Here is a 25,110-nt window from a genome sequence, read left to right on the forward strand (position 1 = left end):
AGTGCCCATAAGAGCCACTGAGACTGGAAGCAGAACCAATTTGGTTGGACTGTTGGGCAGAGACCTTGGAGAGACCAGGTCCCAAATCCCAGCATTGGGTGACCTTGGACTAGTCACTGCTTCTCAGCCTAAGCTACTTGTGATGATTAAATGAGCAGGATGAGAAGTTTGCATGCCACCTCGAGTTCTTTGGAGAAAAGGTAAGATATTAATGAAAAAAGTAAGTAAACATCATCATTAATGTTAGTAGCCATTGATAGCTATTACAACTAATACTAATAACTAAGTCCATATGATGCCAATGGTCTTCACCAACCCATCAGTTGTTGTTTTTTAATAAGGATCATGCCCAACCATAGAAAGACACTGACATAAAATTTCATCTCAAGGAGATGACATTTCAGCAAGTCTAAAAGGCCTTGGTACGCCTACTTACCTGCTTTTCTGAGGAGCAGAAGGTGAGAGGAGAAAATAGAGGCAAGCAAGCAGAGCAACGTGAAGGATCCTGGTTTCTGGTAAGCTTTTTATACCATTTGGGAAGGATAGGCGGTACCCCCTGGGTTATTGGGTTTTTTTTGTGTGTGTGTGTGAGAGAGAGAGAGAGAGAGAGAGAGGAGAGAGAGAGAGAGAGAGAGTCTGAGCCTGAGGTCATTTTAATTTAACTGGCAACAACAACTTGTGGCTCGGACAGCTAAAATTATTTTAATAAGAACAAATGAATGGAGTCCAAATCAGAATATATCATCAGCACCAGATGGTGCAAAGGCAGGGATTCCAATGCCCAAGTCCTCAAATCACACCTGACTTCAGAAGATCTGGAAATTATATGGCTCTGGCTGCCCTGAGGATACAAATATATGTAATTTTAGAGAAGCTCCATCGAGATTATTAAATCCAGACCATAACATTTTATTTTGATTGCAGGCTCTTAGTTATTTTTTCCCCAGTTTCACCCACACCTGTTCTGCCTTGGTTCTCCCCTCCCCCCTTAGTAAATGCAGCATGCAATCTTCAAAGGGAAGACTATCATGGCCTCCAAGCTGTAGGTTGGAAGATGCAGGACTTCTTCATGAAGCCCACAGTTAAAATGATAGAACTCCTTCCCACAGAAGGCAGAGATGGCCACCATCTTGGAGGGCTTTAGAAGAGGATAGGAGAAATTGTGTCCTCCATCATGGAGGGCACGTGTTGCGGTGAGATCACCTGTTGTGGGATGGGACCATTTGGATAGCCACAACACCCCATTGGTTGCCCCTCAGTTGCTGGGGCAGAAATTTGGCCTGTTGGGTCGTCTATTGACTATCGAGGGGCTGATGCCATTTCATTTTTGCCTACCGCGTAGCAAATCGTCACAACTTTGTAAAGTTGGCGGTTAGGCAGTGGTTCAATGTTTTGGGGAGGGGACGTGGTTGGCTGTGCCTGCCCCTCCATTGCTGCTGCTAGGGAATTCCATTAAAGGAATCCAGGGGCTCGCCATGCTTTTGTCCAAAGCCTGTCAAGGGGCTAGGGCCACGCAGAGCCCCTGGGAGTAGCTGGGGTGAACAGTGAGATTGAAGCCTTCTCGCTCCCCCAGGATGCTTTCCCTTACTGACATATGGTGGTGCCCAGTGTCACTCCTCTTCCTGCCACTATGCAGGTTCAGGCAGCAAACCTAAGCAACCACTCACATGCTGTAATCAATGAAGTTGTAGCCAAAATTAATGCCAAAAACCTTAAACTAAATTCTATGTCTATTGTGTCTTTATTTTGGGGGTGGTTTTGGGGGTCTCCACAAGCAAATTTGTGGAGGGGCATAGAATCATCCAAACAAAGGACAGGGTTCAAATCTCCATTCAGTCATGAAACTCACTGTGTGATCCCAGGCCAGCTATTCTATTTCTTAGCTTAATCCACCTTAGAGGGTGATCATTGGTAGGGTGAAATGAAAAAGGGGGAAAACAGTGTTCACTGCCTTTAATATCTTTGGCCAAAAGGCAAGATATAAATGTACAGTGGTACCTTGGGTTACAGACGCTTCGGGTTACGCATTTTCAGGTTACAGATGAGCCGAAACCCAGAAGTACTGCAACGGGTTACTTCCTGGTTTTGGTCTCATGCATGCGCAGAAGTGAAAAATCATGTCACGTGCTTGCGCAGACGCGGCGCTGCGGGTTGCGAATGTGCCTCCTGCACGGATCACATTCGCAACCTGAGGTTCCACTGTAATGGTAATAGGGATGGAGGTGAAACCGGGTTCAGTTTGCTTTGCCTAGAACAATAAATGAACCAAAACACAGCCCTCCTCTGACTTTCATACTTCTTTTAATGTTGCCATGCGTTTCTACAGCCAAGTAATTTGTACAAAAAAATGCATATAGCGGGGGCATGTGTGCATAAAGTGCATATATTCATGAAGATAATATAAAAATGCATTGCATTTTTATACAGGAAGACTGTTTCTAAAAATGAAAACTGATGTCGAAATGTGGAGAAATGAGAAACTGACATTAACAGATGTTCCTTTCCCTGTGTAATGAAAAATATATAAGAAGCTGCATCAGGGAAATATCACTTTGCTTCTTCCAGGTTAAAGTGACCTCCTAGTGTCCCCAAAACTCTTCATGGCTGCATTCCAGTTTGCAGAAGATGATTTTGAGAAACAAAAGTCAATTTCAACTCTTGTCTCCCGGGGTGGGGGTTGGAATGCTAAATAAATCGATATATGTATATTTTCAAATAAAGAATAAAAAGGTCCAAAATCGCTTGCAAACCTCACACTTCTGAATGACAAAAGATGGCTGAATGTCATGTATCTTAATTGAGACGCCAGTATATGGAGGACTGAGACCTTGCCTTATGTTGGTTGGTTTCAGTTTTGCCAATGACAACCTACTTTTCATATTCTTAATATTTCAGTTACAGTGGAGTCACCCCCTTGAGCCTCTTTTTTTAATAACAACAAATAGAATCCTCTTGGGGTAAATCTGGGATGGGTTTCCTTTGGATTTCTAGATTGAAATGATTATAGTTCAGGGACAAGTGAAGAAGGCTTTAATAACGCATAAATGACTTGCCGAGAGGCAGTTAAAACACACATCTATATCCAGGCCTATCTAGTTTGTAAGCACGGTGCTTTGACTTCTGAAGAGGGTGATTCAGGAATCGTTTCTGATGACCAGGCACAAAACAGTCCTGTCTCAGTCAGAGCACAACAAATGAGGGCCCGGCTCCTTTTTCACATTTGGCAAAATTTCAGCAAATCACATACCCTCCAACCTTTCTCCAATGAGAATAGGAACATCCTATTCCATAATAATAATAAATTTATACCCCGTCCATCAGACTGGGTTACCCCAACCACTCTGGGTGGCTTCCAACATATATTAAAACATAATAAAACAATAAACATTTTAAAAAACTTCCCTATACCCAGTCCTTTATTCAGAACTATGACGGCTAGGGCACAGGCCACAGCTGAGTGGCTAGGTCTGCACAAGGTCAGGATAGAATTTAGAATCATAGAATCATAGACTCCATCCCTACTTCAATCCCCAGCATGTCAGGAGGGTCTGGTGCACTGTGTGGCCTGCAGGATCCGTGCCGAAGTACTCTTGGTATGAAATGTTGGACCACCCTGTCCCAAGTATATAAAAATCTGGATGGAAAAAATGGGCTTTTTTGAGATAGACTCCTTCCAAGATTGGACATTTAAAATTAAAGAAGACTGGTAAAGGACCATGGTTTAAATAAATGTGGGAGCTCCAGGAAGACATCAGATGTTGATAAATATGGGGAACGCAACCAGGAAAAGGGGGAGGGAAATTTGGAATCCAAAGGGTGTAAAATCATATTTTATTTTATTATATTCTAATCTATTATGTATATTAAAGGGGGGAACGCGTGGAAGGGAATAGGTCGATCTTAGGAGATGGGAAAATATTTTTAAATTGGGCTAATGATAATAAGGTTAAAATTTGGGATAATAAATTGCTGAATTTATTTGTAAGAATTGGAATATAAGAGGGGGAGGGGAGGGGAAGTCCTGGAAAGATGTTATGGAAAATAAGATCTTAAATTTGGATTTTTTTATATATATATATATATATATTGTTATAACTGGAAACTTTTAATAAATATTATTAAAAAAAAAAGAAAGAAATGTTGGACCACCCTGACACAGGAGAATTCTGTAGGGGAAAAAACTAAAATTCAAATTAATATTATAAAGGCACAAATACCTGGAGGTATGATTGCTTTCAGTTGCATCTATGGAAACCAATGAAAAAAGGGGGGATGCTAGTTGTGTGGTATACAAAAAAAAGGAACCCTGTTGCAATCATGTAGGCAGTCACAGGTTCAGTCCAGTGGCGTAGCGTGTTTTGCTGGTGTCCAGGGCACGGGTGCTGGACTGGCACACAGGCACTGGGCAGGGGTGGGGCACAGAGGGTGGACGGAGCCCTGCCATACCAACCCAGCCTTCACTGCTGCTGCTGCTGCTGCTGCTGCTGCTGGGGAGGCCTCCAACCAGTGCCACACTGGGGCCAGACTGCGCCACCTGCCTACCTGCGCAGGGGGGAAGCCTTGGCCCGCAAATCCCCCCTGATGCCCATGAAGAGGAGTGCTGGGCAAGGCCACCCTGGGGTCAACCTTTGCCTGCCTCCCTTCATGCATGCCCACTCACCATCTGAGGGGCGCACCAAGCAAGGAGTGAGCAAGTGCTGGCTGGATAGACATTCAGTGAGGGGGCTGGGGATGCAGCGATGAGACCAGGCTGGCCTCCAGAGCCCAGAGACCCCCAGCGGCAGGCAGGGAAGGAAGGGGAGCCAGGAATGAGGCCTGCTAGGATACATCTGGGTGGGACAGGGATCCCCTTGGAAGCCTGTGCCTGAATGGGGGCACCTGGTTTGTAACCCCTCAATATTGTGTGTCTGTGGCCGTGGTCCCCCTGACCTCCCAAACTACACCCCAGCATCTTCAGATGGGGCTGGGAGAGAGAGCAGTCTGAAGCTCTGCAGAGCCACTGCCAGTCAGTGTAGACAATACAAAACTGGATCAATCAACAGGTTCTGACTCAGTACAATAACAACGCTTTATGTTCCTATTTAAATCATCGCTTTATCCATATCCATGAGAACTAGAGCCTTACTTTAATACAGCATTCAGAATGCCCCAGGTTCAACCTCAAGCACCTTCAGGTATGGCTAGGAAAGACCCTATTCTACAATCTCCCTAGGGAGCTGCTGCCAGTCAGTGTAGGCCATATTGAGTGATAATGGGTTAAGGGAGTCTGTCTCAGTTCATCCTGTTCCCATTCAGAAAGCACAGACACAGGTTCTTGTCCCTTTCCACGTAAAACCACCAAAGCCATGAAACTAATTTACTTCTCTGGATATATATTTTTTTAAAAGAATAAAGAGTATATCATTAATCCTGAATTACTGGGCTTCCTAATCCTTGGCAAGGTTGGAGGTGCAAACCTCAAAGGGGAGTGTTAGGGCAGTTAGGTTGCATACAACTTCCAGGGTTGCCTAGTCTGACTTCCTGGGAATGGTGAATGGCCAGAGGGAGGGAACATTAGACATCAAAGCACGTGGGGGGAAATAATAATGGTGTTGCTCTATCCAGTAATTTTACCTCTGCCACCTGCAGCTTAGATGTCATGCTATTAGAACCTTTTGACATTTCTATGCTCCAGCACAGAATGTGCACAGAAGAAAAGCAACATGCATTGATCTGCTGAACAGTTTTCCATAATACGTGCGATTTGTAAACATTTGTTGGCTGAAGTAAAATAATGTCGAAGGCGAAGTATTGTTCTTTTTTTTAAAAAAAAATCAAAGTTTATTCATTCATTTGTTCGGTTGTTTGTTGCATTCTGTTATTCTATAATAGCTGGTGTATGACCCACCCATTTTATTTGCCATCTTATATAGACAGTGGACGCGGAGCCTAGGACTTCCCAATCAGAAGGGCGGTTTGAATCCCCACCACGGGGTGAGCTCCTGTTGCTCAATCCCTGCTCCGGCCCCCAGAAGTTTGAAAGCACATCAAAGCGCAAGTAGATAAATAGGTACCGCTCCAGTGGGAAGGTAAACGGCGTTTCTGTGTGCTGCTCTGGTTTGCCAGAAGTGACTTAGTCATGCTGGCCACACGCCGGCTCCCTCAGCCAATAAAGCAAGATGAACGCCGCAACCCCAGAGTCGGCCACGACTGGACCTAATGGTCAGGGTTCCCTTTACCTTTATAGACAGTGGAGGGGGAGAACAAATCGACTGATCAATTCATAGAGACAGTACTTTTCTGGGTGAAAATTAAAGTCCACCCTCGGTCATAGGTGGACCATGGGTGGATATAAGATCAGCCAAGAATCTAGAGGGACCACATCTGATCTAGAAGCATAATTGTGTGGCACAGATATATTTCATTCATCCTCTCTGAATGAAGGTGGAGACAAAAGCTCTTTTCGTTATAATACCAGTGAAGTCAGCAGAATAACAACAGGAGCTGACTTGAGGCAATCTGGAGCTGGCTACTAATCACTTAGAGGAGCTGTCATTCCAAATTATATGGTAGAGGATGACAGAGAAGTGTAATGAGCCACAAATGAGCTGTGGGCCATCTCTTAGATCAAGACATCTGACGTATTGTCCTCCAGATATTTTTTGGGCTGCAACTCCCACCAGGGTGGCCAATGGTAAGGGATGGGTGGGGAGATGTAGTTTAACAAGATCTAGAGGGCATCAGATTGGGTATCCTTGTCCTAGATTATACATTAGGCAGCTGAAGGAGCAATATAAACGGACCTGCCATTGAATGCTCCTGTAAGAACATCACTGCATTCCAGGAGAGAATGGTCTGCACAAGGTAAGAGCCCACTGAACCAGCGGTCTGGACAAGATAAGAATGGGCCAGTGGTCCACCTAGTGCAGTATCTCACAGTGGCCAACCAGATGACTCTTGGGGAGCCCTCAAGCAGGGCCTGTGCAGGAACAGTGCTCCCTGCCCTTGTGTTTACCAGTAAATGGTATAATGAAGGTAGGACATAGCCTCCATTGCTGGTAGTCATCGATAGCCTTTGTCCCCTTGCATTGGTCTAATCTTCTGTTAAAGCCATCCAAGTCAGTGGACCATCACAGATAAACTTCTGGATGCATGACGAAGTACATGGTTTTGCCTGTCCTGAATCCTCTGGCCTTCAGCTTCATTGGAGAGAGGAGGAAAACTTTTTGCTATCCCCTTTCTCCACACCAAAGGTGCGGATTGGGTGAGCTGTCAGGCCGATAGGTGTGTGAGTGGATTAGTTGTCAAGGGAAGGGGTTGGTTTGCACAGGTGGGGGGAGGGAAGGGCCATTAGCAAAAAGGTTGGTGGGTAGCTGGAGTACTCAAGCAACCAAGGTTGACAGCACCTAGCAATATCTATCTATCATCTATCTATCTATCTATCTATCTATCTATCTATCTATCTATCTATCATCTCTCTATCTATCATCTATCTATCTATCATCTCTCTATCTATCATCTATCTATCTAATCTATCTATATCTATCTATCTATCTATCTATCATCTATCATCTATCATCTATCATCTATCATCTATCATCTATCATCTATCATCTATCATCTATCATCTATCATCTATCATCTATCTATATCTATATCTATCTATCTATCTATCTATCTATCTATCATCTATCTCTATCATCTATCTCTATCTATCTGTCTATCTATCTATCATCTATCTATCTATCTATCTATCTATCTATCTATCTATCTATCATCTATCTATCTATCTATATCTATCTATCATCTATCTATCATCTATCTATCTATCTATCTATCTATCTATCTATCTATCTATCTATCATCTATCTATCTCTATCATCTATCTATCATCTAACTAACTGTCATCTATCATCTATCTATCATTTATCTACCCATCCTCTGGACCTGTCATTCCCTGATTAGCCGCTCCATGCCCCTGCTTCCTTTAGGGAATACCTTTCATTGGCAATATAAATGCTTTTGGTGTGTATACCCCACACACATACCCTCAGATGTTCTCCACATGTTCTCTCTACTAGTCAAATCTCCCAGCAAGTTCCTAGGTGTCTCCTTCCCATTTATTTCTTTTTCTTGCTCTGTCTCTGTGTTAGATAGAAGGTTGCATCCAGGGCTATTTGTAACAGGAGTCAGCGACCTACCATTGGTGCCAACAGAATTGTGGTGTGGTGCACACAGGCCCAGGGTATTAACCATACACTGTTATTTTATGTACAGCCCGGCCTCCAGAATTTCCCCTCCTCCTCTTTCACTGGACTAGGAGAAATCCTGCCACAGGCTTTGGTTTAGAGTCCTGCCAGTGATCTGTCTTCATATACAGATTCCTGCATTGCAGAGGGTTGGACTACATGACCCTCGGGGTCCCTTCCCACTCTGCAATTCAACGATTCTAACATTCCTTCTTACCAATGCCTTTAAAGAGCCTGAATCCAGCTGTGGCTGTTCAACAGAAGGAAAAAAAAAACAACAACCATGAAATGCACAGCTCTCTATGCATAGCAGGTTGTTGCATGCAACCACACAGACACGCTTCTTTTGTGATATATTTTTCCTGTCTTTCAGCAATGAATGTGCTGTCCACCTCGGGTTGAACCGATTCACCAGGACCGGCCCACGCATGAGGCAAGGTGAAGCAATGACCTCAGGTGGCAGGATCCACAGGGGCAGCAAGATGCTGATGTAGATCTTTATCCCCCCTTGTTCCAGATTTAGATCTTCACTCATCCCTTCTTCCATGGTGGGGTTGTTATTTTGTGATTCACCATCTAGTCCAGATAAAGATTTATTTATTGTTTTATTTATTGTCTTTCTATAACACTTTTATCTTCCAAATATCCCAAAGTGGTGTCCATGGTCCTCCTCCTCCTCATCTCATCCTCACAACAACCCTATGAGGTAGGTTAGGCTAAGAGATGGTGACTGCCCCACGCAGTGGCGTAGCGAGGGGGGTGCAGGGGGTGCCAGCCGCACCGGGCGCAACATTTTTTTTGGGGGGGGGGCGCACTCGCAGCTCTCTGCCCCTACCTGGCTCACTCACTCTCTCTCACTGCAGTGCTGGCTGTGCGAATCCGATCCGAGCTGCCGGGTCGCCGCCCACTGTGGAGGGGGAGGGTGCCAGGCATGCGTTGCGGTGCGGAGCGGAGAGAGAGCGAGGGAGGGAGGGACTATCGGGGGGAGGGACAGTGCAGCGGCCGCCCAGCGCAGCGCTCAGTGCGGGAGAGAACCACACCCGACCAGCCCAGGCAGCAGCAAGAAGAAGCTGGCAGCGGCGGCAGGTTAGGGGTTAGGGGCGCAAATTACTTGCCTTGCCCCGGGTTAGGGGGCACAAATTACTTGCCTTGCCCCAGGTGCTGACAACCCACGCTACGCCACTGGCCCCACTCAGCTTCCTGGCTGAGTGGGAATTCGAACCATGGTCTCCCGGGTCATAGTCCAACACTCTATTACATAAGCTTTTATTTTAATTGATTGATTGATTGATTGATTGATTGATTGATTGATTGATTGAATGAATTTATATAGTGTTCTATACCTGGAGGTCTCAGGGCAGTTCACAGAAAAGATCACAATATATAATTTCAAAATAAAAACAATAACCCAATAACACCCCCCCCCCCCAAAAAAAAGGAGCCATGTTTTAAAAGGGTATAGAATGTCAACCAAGTCAACCAAAAGCCTGGTTAAAAAGGAATGTTTTTGCCTGGTGCCTGAAGATGTATAATGAGGGCGCCAGGCAAACTTCCCTGGGGAGAGCATTCCACAGGCAGGGAGCCACTGCAGAGAAGGCCCCGTTCTCGAGTTGCCACCCTCCAGACTTCTCGAGATGGAGGCACACGAAGAAGGGCCTCAGAGGATGATCTCAGGGTCCGGGTAGGTTCATACAGAAAGAGGCGGTGCTTGAGGTATTGTGGTCCTGAGCCATTTAAGGCTTTATGGGTCAAAAACCAGCACTTTGAATTAGGGCCAGAAACTAATTGGTAGCCAGTGCAGTTGGACCAGGATCAGTGCAATATGCTCAAACCATCTTGCAACCCAGCCACTGAATTCTGCAGTAGCTGAAGTTTCCAAATCGTCTTCAGGGGCAGCCCTACGCAAAACGTATTGTAGTAATCTAACCTTGAGGTTACCAGAGCATAGACAACAGTAGTTAGGCTATCCCTGTCCAGTCGAAGCTGATGGAAGGCACTCTGGGTCACTGAGGCCACCTGAACCTTGAATAATAATAATAATAATAATAATAATAATAATAATAATAATAATAATAATTTATTATTTATACCCCGCCCATCTGGCTGCGCCTCCCCAGCCACTCTGGGCGGCTTCCATAAAAACCAAAAATACAGTAAAATATCACACGTTAAAAACTTCCCTGAACAGGGCTGCCTTAAGATGTCTTCTGAATGTCAGGTAGTTCTTTATCGCTTTGACATCTGATGGGAGGGCGTTCCACAGGGCGGGCGCCACTACCAAGAAGGCCCTCTGCCTGGTTCCCTGTAGCTTTGCTTCTCGCAATGAGGGAACCGCCAGAAGGCCCTCGGCGCTGGACCTCAGTGTCCGGGCAGAATGATGGGGGTGGAGATGCTCCTTCAGGTATACTGGACCGAGGCCGTTTAGGGCTTTAAAGGTCAGCACCAACACTTTGAATTGTGCTCGGAAATGTACTGGGAGCCAATGTAGGTTTTTCAAGACCGGTGTTATGTGGTCTCGGTGGCCACCCCCAGTCACCAGTCTAGCTTCCACGTTCTGGATTAGTTGTAGTTTCCGAGTCACCTTCAAAGGTAGCCCCACGTAGAGTGCATTGCAGTAGTCCAAGCGGGAGATAACCAGAGCATGCACCACTCTGGCGAGACAGTCCGCGGGCAGGAAGGATCTCAGCCTACGTACGAATGACAGCAAAGGATACAGGAGGACACCCAAGCTGGTCAGCTGGACCAAAAAAGTTACCTACCCTGATATAAAAGAGGCCGTATCATTTCCACGGCCCCGTTTTTCATTTCTCACATCACCCCAACTGCTAGCCTCACCGTAACCTGTATTTGACACCACCATACACTTATTCTTCTCCCTCCTATCTTCACCCTGTGCAAACTACAGTCTCGTGCTATTGAAATAAGATAACTGGTCTAAAGTTCTTCTATATAGAGCAAAGCTTCCTTGGTATAGGGAGTCCTCCTGTACTCCTTCTTGTCTTGGATCATTCAACTGGTGGAGCCAGTCCAAGCCCTGGTGTTACTTCAATGAGAAACAGGCACCTGCAGTTCAGAGGTGAGCCACACGAGGGAGCGACATACAGATAGAAGAAGAATAAGAGGAGGAGGAGGAGGAGGAGGAGGAGGAGGGGGAGGAGGAGGGGGGAGGAGGAGGAGGGGGGAGGAGGTGTTTGGATTTGATATCCTTCTTTACGAGTCTACCGCTCTTAACCACTACACCACACTGGCTCTATATAGCAGCTCTACCATAACAAAATGTGTAGAAGCAAAACAATGAAAACTAAATAGTGCAGGATCTGATTATTTGCTCAAGGACCTTGGCCATGCCCAGTGGAAATCAAGAGGCAATTCAAAAGTAAACTCTCCCACACTTGATTCATAGTTTTGCCTGCCCAGGAGGGACATGGGGACTCCACTAACCATATGCTGGAAGTTATCAGTTTAAATTAAGTCCATTCATAAGCATTACCACCTACAGCTATGGAGGGGGAGCTAGTATTATTATTATTATTAGTAGTATTAGTATTATAGCTAGTAGCCATTTGTTAAAACCAGGAATGGGGGGGCAGTTAAACGACTCCCCCAAAATCCCAAGTCCCCACCACAGCCTCTAACTAAGGCCAGGAAAATGACCGTTGACACAGGCACCGTACATACACAACAGCAAAGAGGCTCAGAAAAGCAGTCTATAAAATTGTAGCAATAAGCAGATACTGTTGATCATACTGTTTCCTCTGGCTATCCAATATAGAATCAAAATAATCGCCAAAATTCAATGGTTTGATGGATTTCCTTGGTTCAGGCAGGTAACGACTCCTCTGGATGAGGGGAATCCAGGGCTCCCCCTGCCTCCATAATCCCTTAAGCCAGCCTTTCTCAACCTGTGGGTCCCCAGATGTTGTTAAACTACAACTCCCATCACCCCTAGCTAGCAAGGCCAGAGCTCAGGGATGATGGGAGTTGTAGTCCAACAATATCTGGGGAGACACAGGTTGAGAACCGCTGCGCTTAAGCATACGGTCACATAATACTTGCTCCTCCACAAGGTGTGAACTTAGCCACACAATAGGAGGCAGGAGGCAATCAAGGGCAGCACATGCACCAGACAGAAATCCATTGGGATGGTGGTTGAATCCTGATACAGTGGTACCTTGGGTTACAAACACTTCAGGTTACAGACTCCACTAACCCGGAAGTAGTACCTCGGGTGAAGAACTTTGCCCCAGGATGAGAAGAGAAATCATGCGATGGCGGTGGGAGGCCCCCTTAGCTAAAGTGGAACCTCAGGTTAAGAACGGTTTCAGGTTAAGAACAGATCTCCAGAATGAATTAAGTTCTTAACCAGAGGTACTACTGTACTTTCAAAGGAGAAAGCCTTGTAGCTAGGGGGATTTGTAAATATTCTTATTGTTCTTTGGGGAAGAGGGTGGTTAAAAGGTTTCAGGAACTGGGGTTATTGACAGGGGTGGGTGATGGGCTCACGTTTCTACATGCCAAACACACCTACTTCGTGACATATTTGGGATGTATTGATGATGCTGTTGAAAAATGTATTGCGGGAAATGGGGAGAGGTCTTAAAAGTCCACGCAACCCCATGCTCGGGGTTCCTACTCTTTGTGTGTTTGAACCTTGTTGCAACAAATGAAGATCTACTGACCGCTGTTTGGTTCTTTCACTTGGCTGGAAACTCCTTCTTTTGCTAACTGGAGAGACCTGCGGGGAGAAGCACCCCAACGAGCTGGGTAGTGGAGTAAATCCCCAGGATTTTCCTTTATCACATTGATAGTCCTTTCCTCCATGAATTTGTCTACTCCTTTTTCAAAGACATCCAAGTTGGTGGCCCTCCCTGCCTCCTGTGGGAGTGAGCTTCGTAGTTCGACATTGTGCTGTGTGTAAATGACCCTGAGCTATCTGGACCAATGATATGGCTCAGCGGAAGGCAGATAACTATGTTCTGGAGCTCAGGGAGGCCTTGCTGCTCAAGAAAAGGACCCAAGAAATGCTCTTGTAGACCCTTCCTGCCCAGCAGAAGCCCAAGGCCAGACTGGACTCAGTTGGTCCAGGAGATCCTTCGCTGAGAAGCTGTAATGATACTGCTTTTCCACACAAAGCAGTATTTAGCCATTCTGGATGCCATACTTAGAAGTTACAGTGATGCTTCTCACCACATGGGACTGTTAGAATTCCTACTCCGTGCTTGCAGTCATGGGGTTTTTGTCTATCACATGATGGTATGTGTTTTGACTCCATAGAGTGGGAAGTGACAGAGACAGGATGTTTGTGTTATTGTGTTCTGTGAAGTGAGACTATTGTCCTTTGTTCTTTTTCTCTTTGCTGTCGAATGCTAGAGAGAGAGGGAGCCATGTTGCAATGCTCTCTGTGTGTTTATATGTAAATAATGTAGATTAGCCAAAATGCTGAGTCGCTGAGGTCTGTCATGCTCATGATGCGCAAACTCTGTGGATCCCTAAGTGTGCCGGTGTGTGTTGGCATTGGTCGCTGAGATGTTTGGGCTGAAGAAAGGTTCTGAAGCTCCCGAACAATCAATTAGGAGGGAGGAAACATGCCAGTCAGGCATGTCTCTCTGCCAGGGTCCTACTTGAGTGTAGGCTGAACTCCTGACAGGGACAACAATCACCCCTTCCTGCCACATGCAAATATGCAACCAGTTTTATCTCCTTGCATTTAGATGTTCTGTACATGAAATAACCTTCCAATTGACTTCCAGGTTTGCCTTAGGTGCAATTGGGTCACAACTGAAGGAAGTATGGAACCGCAGAGGGCTTCTTTTGGTGTTGGATTTTCTCAAAATGTATGCTGTTTTGCTAGAGCCCCACCCCCAACACCAGTCACTTTGCAGGGACCACCAACTATTTTATGCTGATGGGCACATTTTGATTTTTGTATAAATGCTGTGGGTGCCACTAAATCTGGTTACTTTCCCCCACTCTCCATGAAATCATTCCCTCCCAAAGAAGAGGGGGCCGGGGAGGGAGTCCACACTTCATTCTTCTATGAGATCTGGATAAATTCAGACCCAAATGCATTAATCTCAGTCTTGTGAAGCCCATGGAGCTGGAAAGGATGAGTGGGGAAAGCTCACTCTTCCAACTTCCAACTTCCTCCTTCAGCTATATGTACAGTGCCTCCTCTGGTCACAGACGCTTCAGGTTACAGACTCCACTAACCCAGAAATAGTACCTCGGGTTAAGAACTTTGCTTCAGGATGAGAACAGAAATGGCAGCAGAACAGTGGCAGCGGGAGGCCCTATTAGCTAAAGTGGTACCTCAGGTTAAGAACAGTTTCAGGTTAAGAACGGACCACCAGAACGAATTAAGTTATTAACCCAAGGTACTATTGTACTTTTCCAGGGGGAAAAGGGTAACAACACAGACCACTACAAGGGGGGTAGTGAAGAGAATTATATAAACTTTATGGGTGCCAGGAAAGTTCTCAAGGGTGCATTGTTCCCAACGATTTAGGTCGCTACCAATATAGGTCAACATTCATCAAAGGGTACCCTCCACAGTAAATCATGTTTAAGGGAAGAAAAGTGTCTAAATGCCAAAGAAGAACAGGAGACCAGAGTTATGATGCAGAGTAAGTTGTATTAGGAACGGGGAAAAGATATTTGAGTGAACAAATACAAACGCTCAAGAAGTTGGATATTTTTGAAAAGGACAAATCTGAAGAAATATACATGAATCGTTTCTGGATTACAAATCCCTTCCCAGAAAGAGATCAGTTATATTGTTGGCAATTATAAAAACTCTCCCCACCATTTTCACAGATGTACCAAACTGACTGGGAATAAATTCCAGGGGCCAAGTTCCTTGTCCATAGTTTTCCTGTTCTTTGCTATGCTAGAGGGGCGCAAAAGAGCTGTACAGATAATAAATAAAAGCCAGGGGAGGGGAAAGCACATAAACAGTGGGATAGAGGGGGATTATGTTAAGATGAGAAATGGATGCATGAAAGAGAGCCATGGGTCTGATTTTCAGGCTTGCTTGGTGTCCCCATTGCCCAGTGGCTTCATCTGGAATTGAGGATCCTCAGAATATCTTAAACCCAGGCTTGAATACTTTGCAGTGGATATTCTTTTCCCTAATAAACCTTCCATATTAACTTAGCAGGGGCGGTAACAGATGCTTCCTCTGTCTCCAACGAATCCATAACGACTCCCAAGTCCAAAACGAGATCCTCTAAGACCACCAGCTCCAAGAGCACCGGCTCCAAGAGAACCGGCTCCTAGGAACCCACTGCCCAAACCACCAGGGGAGCATGGAGCATTTCCTCCTACGGCCACTGGCTCACAGCTAGCAGAGAGGATGGGTCCTGGGATGGTCACGATGCAGGCTGGTGGCTGGATCACGACCTCTGCTGGTGGGATCTGGTTGATGCATGAAGGGGCGACACCAGAAAGAATACCAAGACTAGCAGAAGGGATGCCGGATCCAACCAGGGCACCGGAGCCATAGCCGTAGGTGTCGCCAAGGCCAAGGCCACCAAGGCCTCCAAGGCCTCCAAGACCTGCTGATCCAAAACCGACGACTGGGGTGGAGGCACAAGATGGGACAGCACAGGATGGTCCACAGTTTGCCATGGCTGAGTGTTGGAGGTGAGTCTGAAAGGACACAGGAGGGAGAAGAAAGATTATTATAGGTAAGGAGTGCTACAATGCATTAAAGCCTAAGTTAGGTTACCCCATGGCCCATCTAATCCAGCATCATCTTCTCACTGTGGTCTTCCTGATGTGGCAATGGGAGCCTTGTATGTAGAACACAAGCACAAGAGTACCCACCTCCCTCCGTTATTCTTAAGCATTACTGCTTATGGCCATGGATGGCACAGCAAAGGTGTCATGCCTAGTAGCCATTGAAGGTCTGAAAGGACACAGGAAGGAGCATAAACAATATTGAAGGCAAGAAGAGCTACAGTGTTCCAGGGCGACTTGAGATATTTAGCCCCACCTCCCCCACCACTATTACAGTGAAAAAAATCATGTGTTTTATAGTGCGATAAAATGGTGGTTGGCACCTTTACAGAGGTGAGAATGTCCCTAAGTTGATCTTCTGCTGAACTGCTGCACTCATTCATCCCTTTTTACTGGCCTTGCTGAGTGGTGCTGATGAGAGTTGGAGGCTGATGGGTATCTGAAAGCCCACAGCTCTCCTCCTTCTGCTCCAAGTATTACAATTTGGAGAGTTTCAGGTTGACCAAGGCTGTCCTAGCTACTACAGAAATGCCCTAAATATTTTTTATGTCACTTGCTAGTGAAGTCATCATAATCAATTGTCTGCATTCTCCGGGTTAAAGCATAAGCGGATTCCAAGGCAAGGAAGACTAAGGAAACCCCAAATTCAATGTTGTCCCCTCCAGAGTTTGCCGGATACCTGCCAGCATGGCCATTGTCAGGAATGATGCAAGCTGCAGTTCAATAGACTGTGAACTCCAATTCCTATCATCCACACCCATAATGGCCAATGGCCAGGGCTGATGGAAGCTGTAGTCCACATGTGAACATAGTAAATGTCAGCTGAATCAGTCCTTCACCCTATTATCACAGTGTTGAACCAGATGCCTTTTGGAAACCTTCAAGTAGGGTCTAAGAGCATCGGCAACACTTCCCCCTCATTGCTTCCGGTCATTGGCATTTGGAAGTACCACTCCTCTAACAGTGGAGGTAGAACATGACCAATGAACATGGTCAACATGGCCTAGCTCATTGGTTGCATTGCTGAACTTCTTCACACTCTACCCAAATTAAGCTGCTGGAATTTAAAGTGGTTAAAGCTACCAAGATGACCTGGGCAAGCCAAGCTTACCTGTTCCGTTGAGGAATGGAAAGGCAGGAGAAGCTGATCAGTGAAGCTGTTGGAGGACTCTGGATGGATGAGGGCTTTTTATACTGTGTCAGTGGCATCCTTGACAGCCCAGTGACATCACTTTGTTCTCAAGTTCCACCCTCAAGAACTGCTGATTCCATCATGTGCAAAATTACTTTAATAATTCCAGTGATGTCAGGGCCAAGTATTATGCTCTCCTCAGCTTATTGCAATGAATCACCCAGATTGCATTTTCATGTTCTCTATTTCGCTCTGTGAGAATTTTCATTACATTTGCAGAACCCCTTACTTCTGTTATCCCCCAAATGGGAAACCGGTGTGGCCCTCCAGAATGTGGCTGAACTCCAGGTCTTAGAATCATAGAATTGGAAGGGACCCTGGGTCATCTAGTCCAACCCCCTGAAATGCAGGACTCTCAGCTAAAGTTTCCATGACAGATGGCCATCCAACATCCACTTAAAAACCTCCAAGGAAGGAGAGCCTACAACCTCCCAAGGAAGACGGTTCCACTGTCGAACAGCTCTTGCTGTCAGAAGGTTTTCTCATATGTTTAGTCAGAATCTCCTTTCTTGTAACTTGAGGTCATTGGTTCAAGTACCACCCTTCAGAGCAGGAGAAAACAAGCTTGTTCCCTCTTCCATGTGACAGCCCTTGAGATATTTGAAGATGGCTATCATATCTCCTCTCAGTATCTTCTTTTCCAGGCTAATCATACCCAGCTCCTTCAACCATTCTTCATAAGACTTGGTTTCCAGATCCTAGAAACCATTTCTGGAAATCATCCCTGACCACAGGCCATGTAGCATTCTATGTGGCAGTCCCAAAACCAGATGTAGCCGAAATGGTGCTCCCCCATCGTCTCTGATCATTGGCCTGTGGACTAAAGAGAGATGCAATTCAGAAGCAACAGGAAGGTTAGCAAATTTTGCACTTAAGGGCTTGCTGATTGGAAGGTTGGCGGTTTGAATCCCCACGACGGGGTGAGCTCCCGTTGCTCGGTCCCAGCTCCTGCCAACCTAGCAGTTCGAAAGCACGTCAAAGTGCAAGTAGATAAATAGGTACTGCTCCGGTGGGAAGGTAAACGGCATTTCCATGCACTGCTCTGGTTTCGCCAGAAGCAGCTTAGTCATGCTGGCCACATGACCCGGAAGCTGGGTTAATAAAGCTCAGCCAATAAAGCGAGATGAGTGCCACCACCCCAGAGTTGTCTGCGACTGGACCTAATGGTCAGGGGTCCCTTTACCTTTACCTATATGACTGAACAAAAAGGACTATAAAATATAAAGTGCTCCTTGTTCTTGTCTGTGAAGTTACCGAAAGGAGGAGAGGGTTCTCCACACCTGACACCCACTCCCCAATAGCCACTACAAGTTGCTCAAATGAGGAGGCCACCAGCAGCACCAGCAGCCTTAGACAGGCAATAGGGTGCTTCCTCACAGTCACCACTGCCATTGCAATGCTCAAAACAAGCACTGATTCATTTTCCTGCCCAAGCTTGACAGAGAAAATAAGGACATTCCGGAATCAAATCAGAAGCCGAGATGGCTTTTGCAGTTCCAGGACTGTCCCTGGAAAATAGGGACATGGGCAGGCGTATGAGCCTGCACTTTGACTCCTAATCTAGATTGCTTTCCTTGGGGCCAGTGGACGACTACATCTCAAAGACCAGAGAGCTACAATTTGCAATAAACCCCTCTGCACAGGGATCACTGGGAGTTGCAGCATTGTGAGGGGAATGGAAGGGGTCTCCTAACAACATTCAGCCTAACAACAAACAACCTTAAACAAACTACAGCTCCCAGAATTCTTTGTTGGATGTCATGTCTGTTTAAAGTGGTATCATAGAGTTTTAAATACAGTGGTACCTCGGGATGCGAACGGGATCCATTCCAGAGCCCCATTCGCATCCTGAACAGAACATAAGTCGCAACGACGCGTCTGCGCATGCGCACGTCACGTATGCGCGTGACATCATTTTGAGCGTCTGAGCATGCGTGAGCAGTGAAACCCAGAAGTAGCATGCTCCTTTACTTCCGGGTTGCCACAGAGTGCAACCTGAAAGCGCTCAACCTGAAGCACATTCAACCCAACGTATGACTGTACATGACATTACAGTGGTACCTCAGGTTAAGTACTTAATTCGTTCCGGAGGTCCGTACTTAACCTGAAATTGTTCTTAACCTGAAGCACCACTTTAGCTAATAGGGCCTCCTGCTGCCGCCGCACCACCAGAGCCCGATTTCTGTTCTTATCCTGAAGCAAAGTTTTTAACCTGAAGCACTATTTCTGGGTTAGCGGAGTCTGTAACCTGAAGCGTATGTAACCTGAGGTACCACTGTAATTTGGCCAGGGAGAAAGATGTCTCTCAATACATTCTCTCAACACCATGTGTCATTTCACTCATTTCCCATCTGCCCCCTCTCCTTTTATTCACTTTTAGTCTTTCTAAACTAAAAAGTAGCAAGCAATACAAATGTTTCCAGTAAAGGGAGTTGTTGCAGTCCCCTGATCATTTTGGTTGACTACTTTCTGCACTTTCCCCCAGTTCAAGAATCTCGTTTTTGAAATTATTTCTTTTTTTATAATAATATTCTATTCATCTTCTTTTTTCAAACAGAGCTGTACACAAATGAATACGTCGCTTTCTTCAAAGAAGGGGGTAAATAAGTCATTGGTTGAAGACACTAATCCAAGTGTTAATTAAACTCTACAAATATGCTACAAGGACTCTTCCAGGAAATTAGGCCTTTATTTTGTGGTTTGTTAAAGTAAATCTATATAATATGGTAATATCTGTCCTGTCACCAGAAAGGCTGGTGGAAGTGTCAGCCTGGGAGTCCATAACATGAGCTTAGGCTGGCAGACATGTTCTTATTAAATTCCAACCTGGCATTTAGTTCCTGGCATGAACATCCCAGAAGACGTCTGCTTTGATGGGCACTTTGATCTTGGAAAATGGCTCCGAAAAATGCCAAGCTTCTGAGGCAACAAATATCCTGTGTGTGTTTGTTTGTTTGATTGATTTGTTGTTTCGGGAAACCCCAAAGAAGGGCAAAGAATGCTTAGCCAGATGCAGAGATGGCTGGATCATTCCCAGTTCCCATTAGTTATAAAAGTGGGCCTTAAAAAGACCACTGGTGGGCGGAAACCTGCCAAAAATGCCTATTTATAAACAGGGTTTAACAAACATTCTGAGCCTTAGAAGCTGCCTTGTACCCAACCATATTATTATTATTATTATTATTGAATTCATATACTGCCCTATACCTAGAGGTCTCAGGGTGGTTGACAGAAAAGATCAACATAAAAACCACAATATATATATATAATCAAAATAAAAGCAACAACCCAATAACACCCCCCTCCCAAAAAGAAACACATTTTAAAAGGGCAGAGGGTGTTAATCAAATCAACCAAAGGCCTGGTTTAAAAGGAACATTTTTGCCTGGTGCCTAAAGGTGTATAATGAAGGCACCAGGCGAACTTCCCTGGGGAGAGCATTTCACAAACAGGGAGCCACTGAAGAGAAGGCCTGTTCTTGTGCTGACACCCTCTGACAGTAAGAGCTGTTCGAAAGTGGAATTTGCTGCCAAGGAGTGTGGTGGAGTCTCCTTCTTTGGAGGTCTTTAAGCAGAGGCTTGACAACCATATGTCAGGAGTGCTCTGATGGTGTTTCCTGCTTGGCAGGGGGTGGGACTCGATGGCCCTTGTGGTCTCTTCCAACTCTATGATTCTATGATTCTATGAACCTCTGAAGGAGGAGGCAAATGAAGAAGGGCCGCAGAAGATGATCTCAGGGTCCAGGTATGTTCATATGGAAAGAAGCAGTGCTTGAGGTATTGCGGTCCTGAGCCATTTAAGGCTTTATAGGTCAAAACCAGCACTTGGAATTGGGCCCAGAAACTAATTGGTAGTCAGTGCAGTCGGACCAGGACTGGTGCAATAGGCTCAAACCATCTTGCTCCGGTGAGCAACCCAGCCACTGAATTCTGCACTAGCTGAAGTTTCCAGACCATCTCCAAAGGCAGCCCTACATATAACACATTGCAGGAATCTAACCTTGAGGTTACTAGAGCATAGACAACAGTAGTTAAGCTATCCCTGTCCAGATAGGGGCACAGCTGGGCCAGCGGACGAAGCTGATGGAAGGCACTCTGGGCCACTGAGGCCACCTGAGTCTTGAGCGACAGCAAAAGATCCAAACCCCAAGCTACGAACCTATTCCTTCAGAAACAGTGTAACCCCATAATGAACGGGCAATCTCCCACCTATCCAGTCTAGGGAACCACCCACTAACAGTGCCTTAGTCTTATCTGGATTGAGCTTCAGTTTGTTGGGTCTCATCCAGTCCATTGCTGAAGCAAGACACTGGTCCAGCACTTCCACTGCCTCACCTACATATGCAAAGGAGAAATAGAGCTGAGCGTCATCAACATATTGCTGACAACGTATTCCAGACCTCCGGATAATCCCACTCAGTGGTTTCATGTAGATGTTAGACAACATGCGGGATAGGATTGAGCCCCATGGAACCCCACACTGAAGGTTCCACAGGGCTGAGAAGCAGTCCCCAAACAACACCCCCTGGGAACGACCATCCAAGTAGGACTTGAGCCACCATCTATTGTTCCATCTAGCTCAGAATTGACTACACAGACCGACCACAGCTCTCCAGGATTTATCTCCCAGCCAAACCTTCAAAGATTGAACCTGGGACCTTCTGCTTGCACAAGTCCACATGCTAGTTTGGGCACTGTGATCTTGTGATCACAACCATCTCACCTCACGAAAAGCACTTTTTCTTCAGGCCGCAATCTTGTGCGGGTCACGTGACCTGCACTGCTCTGAAAGATGGCATCCCAGGTTTTTTTTTGCTTCTACACAAAATAGCTACCACATCTAAAAGAGCAGAAAACAGTGACAGGACCATAAAATGACCCTGCTTTTAGGTTTCTCCCAGGCATCTGGTTGGCCAATGTGAAGACAGGATGCTGTACTAGATGGGTCATTTAATGGGGTAGAAGAGCTGGGGGGGGGGACACCTCTGGTGACCAGTGTGTCCCTTTGGTTTCAGATAGTACATGAGTAAAGGTAAAGGTACCCCTGCCCGTACAGGCCAGTCTGGACAGACTCTAGGGTTGTGCGCTCATCTCACTCTAGAGGCCGACGCTTCTGGGTCACGTGGCCAGCGTGACGAAGCTGCTCCGGCGAACCGGCACCAGAGCAGCACACGGAAACGCCGTTTACCTTCCCGCTATACAGCGGTACCTATTTATCTACTTGCACTTAAGGGTGCTTTCGAACTGCTAGGTGGGCAGGAGGTGGGACCGAACGACGGGAGTGCACCCCGCCGCGGGGCTTCAAACCGCCGACCATGCGATCGCCAAGTCCTAGGCGCTGAGGTTTTACCCACAGCGCCACCCGCGTCCCAAGTACATGAGTAGATGAGTCTAAAAAGCCCAGGACAGAAAGTTTCATGGTCCTCTAGCAACTGTGGTGGCTCATTTACCAGAGGCAGGGGCGTCTTACCCATAGAGGCTGGTGGTGTGGGGGGGCAGGGTACCAAGTTCTGGAGGGCACCAGGGAAGAGGCGGAGGCTGGACATGGTGCCTCCCAGCATCAGCTCACCACCCTCGCCCGCCTCCGCCATGTTGCGCCTAAGCAGCACCGCACCAGAGCCTCAGCCTGCCATGGCCACAGTGGCACAAAGCGGCCAGCTGAGTCGGGAGGTGCCATGTCCAGCCTCTGCCTCTTCCCCACTGGAGGAGCTGCCCTCCAGCCACTGCCCACCTCCTCCAGCCCCACTGGCAGCGCCGTCCTCCCTAAAAAAACCTTTGGGAAACGGGGGGAGGCACCGGAGGGAGCTTTGCATCATGGTGCCAGATATGTTTAAGACAGCCCTGACCAGAGGTAATGTATTTTGTGTTAGCTCTGGAAGTGTATCCTCAATTCTGACCAAACTACAGTAAGTCTCCTGATGTATGTTGTGTTCTAGGAGGCTTCTCCATACAAACCAGGAAGTGACCTATGTTGTTAATCCATTGGCCAGTGTGAGACCTGGATGAAGGATTGATTATGTGTCTTTGGCCCAGAGCTCTTGGGTTATGACGATCAATGGCATGTATCAAGTGATGCCTCCACATGAGGCCTCTTTGCAAAGCTTCCCTTTTCGCCTTTGATGTAAAATGAAGTTGGTGGAACATTATCCCAGTGGGGGAGAAGGGAGATCAGCATGTTGGAATGTGCAGTGCAGTTATTGTGAGAATCCAGCAACAGCTTCATTAAATACAATTTGCTCATACTCTTTATGGCTATTATTAAAGTAATTTGGTGTGTGATGCTGATGAGGCAATTTGCTGGCAGGTAATTAAGACTTTGGGCAGGAGGGGAAAGATCCTGTGTCCCAAAACCACAGACCTGTGAGGCTTAGAGTATATAAGCCCATGACATGGAGAGCTTTTCCATCCGTTCCACCAGAGCTTCAGACATCTCTCAGCTTCCTGTTGCTTGGGAAAGCAGGTAAGAGAGATGACTCCAGAAGGGTTTGTAGGAACATAACTTGCCTTTTCAATGTATCTTTGCCTTCCTGTTTCATTTCCTCTGTGTGTTTTCTTTAAGATATGGATAGCATGGTGAATCTTAGAACTGGTTCAAGCCACAGAATGTGCGTCCCTCAGAAAAGGGAAGGCAAATCTAAACATTAAGAGGTTTATTAGCTGTTGGCTGGATGCTTGGATGAGCTGCGGATGGGGACACAATGGCCACCCAGATGTTGTTGGACTGAAATTCCCATCAGCCCCAGCAAGCAGGGCTGAGGGTAAGGGCTGATGGGAGCTGTAGTCTAGGAATCTCTGGACGACCACAACTTCCCCATCCCTGGTATAATATCATTAGGCTGACCCTCCAGGCTCTTTCTCTACACATCCATCACTGCCAGTTGTTCAGTCTGGCTTTCCTTGGACTCCAGGGATATGTGTCTGCCACCATGAGAACAAGATACTGGATGAAATGGGCCTTTAGTCTCATCCAGCAGGGCTTTTCTTACGTTGTTCTTCTGCAAGCTGTGGGAATTGCCTGCTCTGCACCATAGCACTGCAACTAGGGACACAAAACCTGTGACTCTCCAGATGTCAGGGACTGGGGAGAGGAGGAAAGGTGGAGACCGCCTCCCCAGCCTAACCCTTCCAGAGAAGAGGAAGAAAGTTCAGACAGGGGTTTGAGGGAGGTCACAGCTCAGATGCAGATGAGAGGAAAAGCTGGGAAATAATGGGGGGAGGAGGAAGAGGAAGCACCAGGGGGAGGAGAGACAGCTGGTGGACACAGTGTATTTAGAAAGCATTACAGACCACCTTCCCCCCTTCTAGAACTGGTGAGCCTTGAAAGTAAGAGAGCAAAGAGCTCGGGGGCCACTAGGTGGCGCATTGGAAGATGGCTGACAATAACATCTCTCCGACCCACACGAGGTAATTTGGAGGCTATGATGGGGGTAATTAGCCTCCTTAACCCCCCCAGGATTATGGGGGGGGACGGCCCTTGCCTGCTGTGCCCTATACCACCCCCGAATTTGTGGGGGTGGGGGCACTAGGCACAAAGCCCTCCTGTGGGATTTTCGGCACTCCTCGACGCCGTCCCCGATTCGCGCCGCTGGTTGCAATGATCTTTAAAAGAAATAATTTGGACATGATTAATTGCACATACATCAAGGAAAAAGGGGAGTAAATACTGCTGACAGAAGAGATCTCTGATAACAAGACAACAATAAAATACGAGAAGAACGTCAAGATATGGTAATGACTGAGGGGGGAGGGGGGAAAAACCTGCCTCTACCTTTTTATGTGACTTAACAAGAATCCCCCTCCCCTAATGAGTCAGAAATTAAGGACTTAAGCTGTGGATTTAAGGCTGTGTGGAGATAAACTTTCGATCCAAAGCAATGTTTCAAGATGAAGCTGGAAAGCTAAGAGTTTTGGAGTGACGCAGTCAGGAAAAAATGCCGTTCGCTATTTTGTGAGG

The 25,110-nt window shown here is 46.4% G+C and overlaps 1 long non-coding RNA gene across 1 annotated transcript; it reads right to left on the reverse strand.

Annotated features, from left to right (window-relative positions):
* Positions 1–14,839: 14,839 nt before the first annotated feature.
* LOC309330116 lies at positions 14,840–17,140 on the reverse strand. Its single transcript, XR_014151280.1, has 2 exons — positions 17,077–17,140; positions 14,840–15,875 (listed from the first exon to the last, which is right to left on the reverse strand). It is a non-coding gene; the product is annotated as an uncharacterized lncRNA (long non-coding RNA).
* Between the last annotated feature and the right edge of the window lie 7,970 nt (positions 17,141–25,110).

This window comes from Podarcis erhardii, assembly GCF_964252035.2.
Source record: "Podarcis erhardii genome assembly, chromosome: 15".
Taxonomy (NCBI): domain Eukaryota; kingdom Metazoa; phylum Chordata; class Lepidosauria; order Squamata; family Lacertidae; genus Podarcis; species Podarcis erhardii.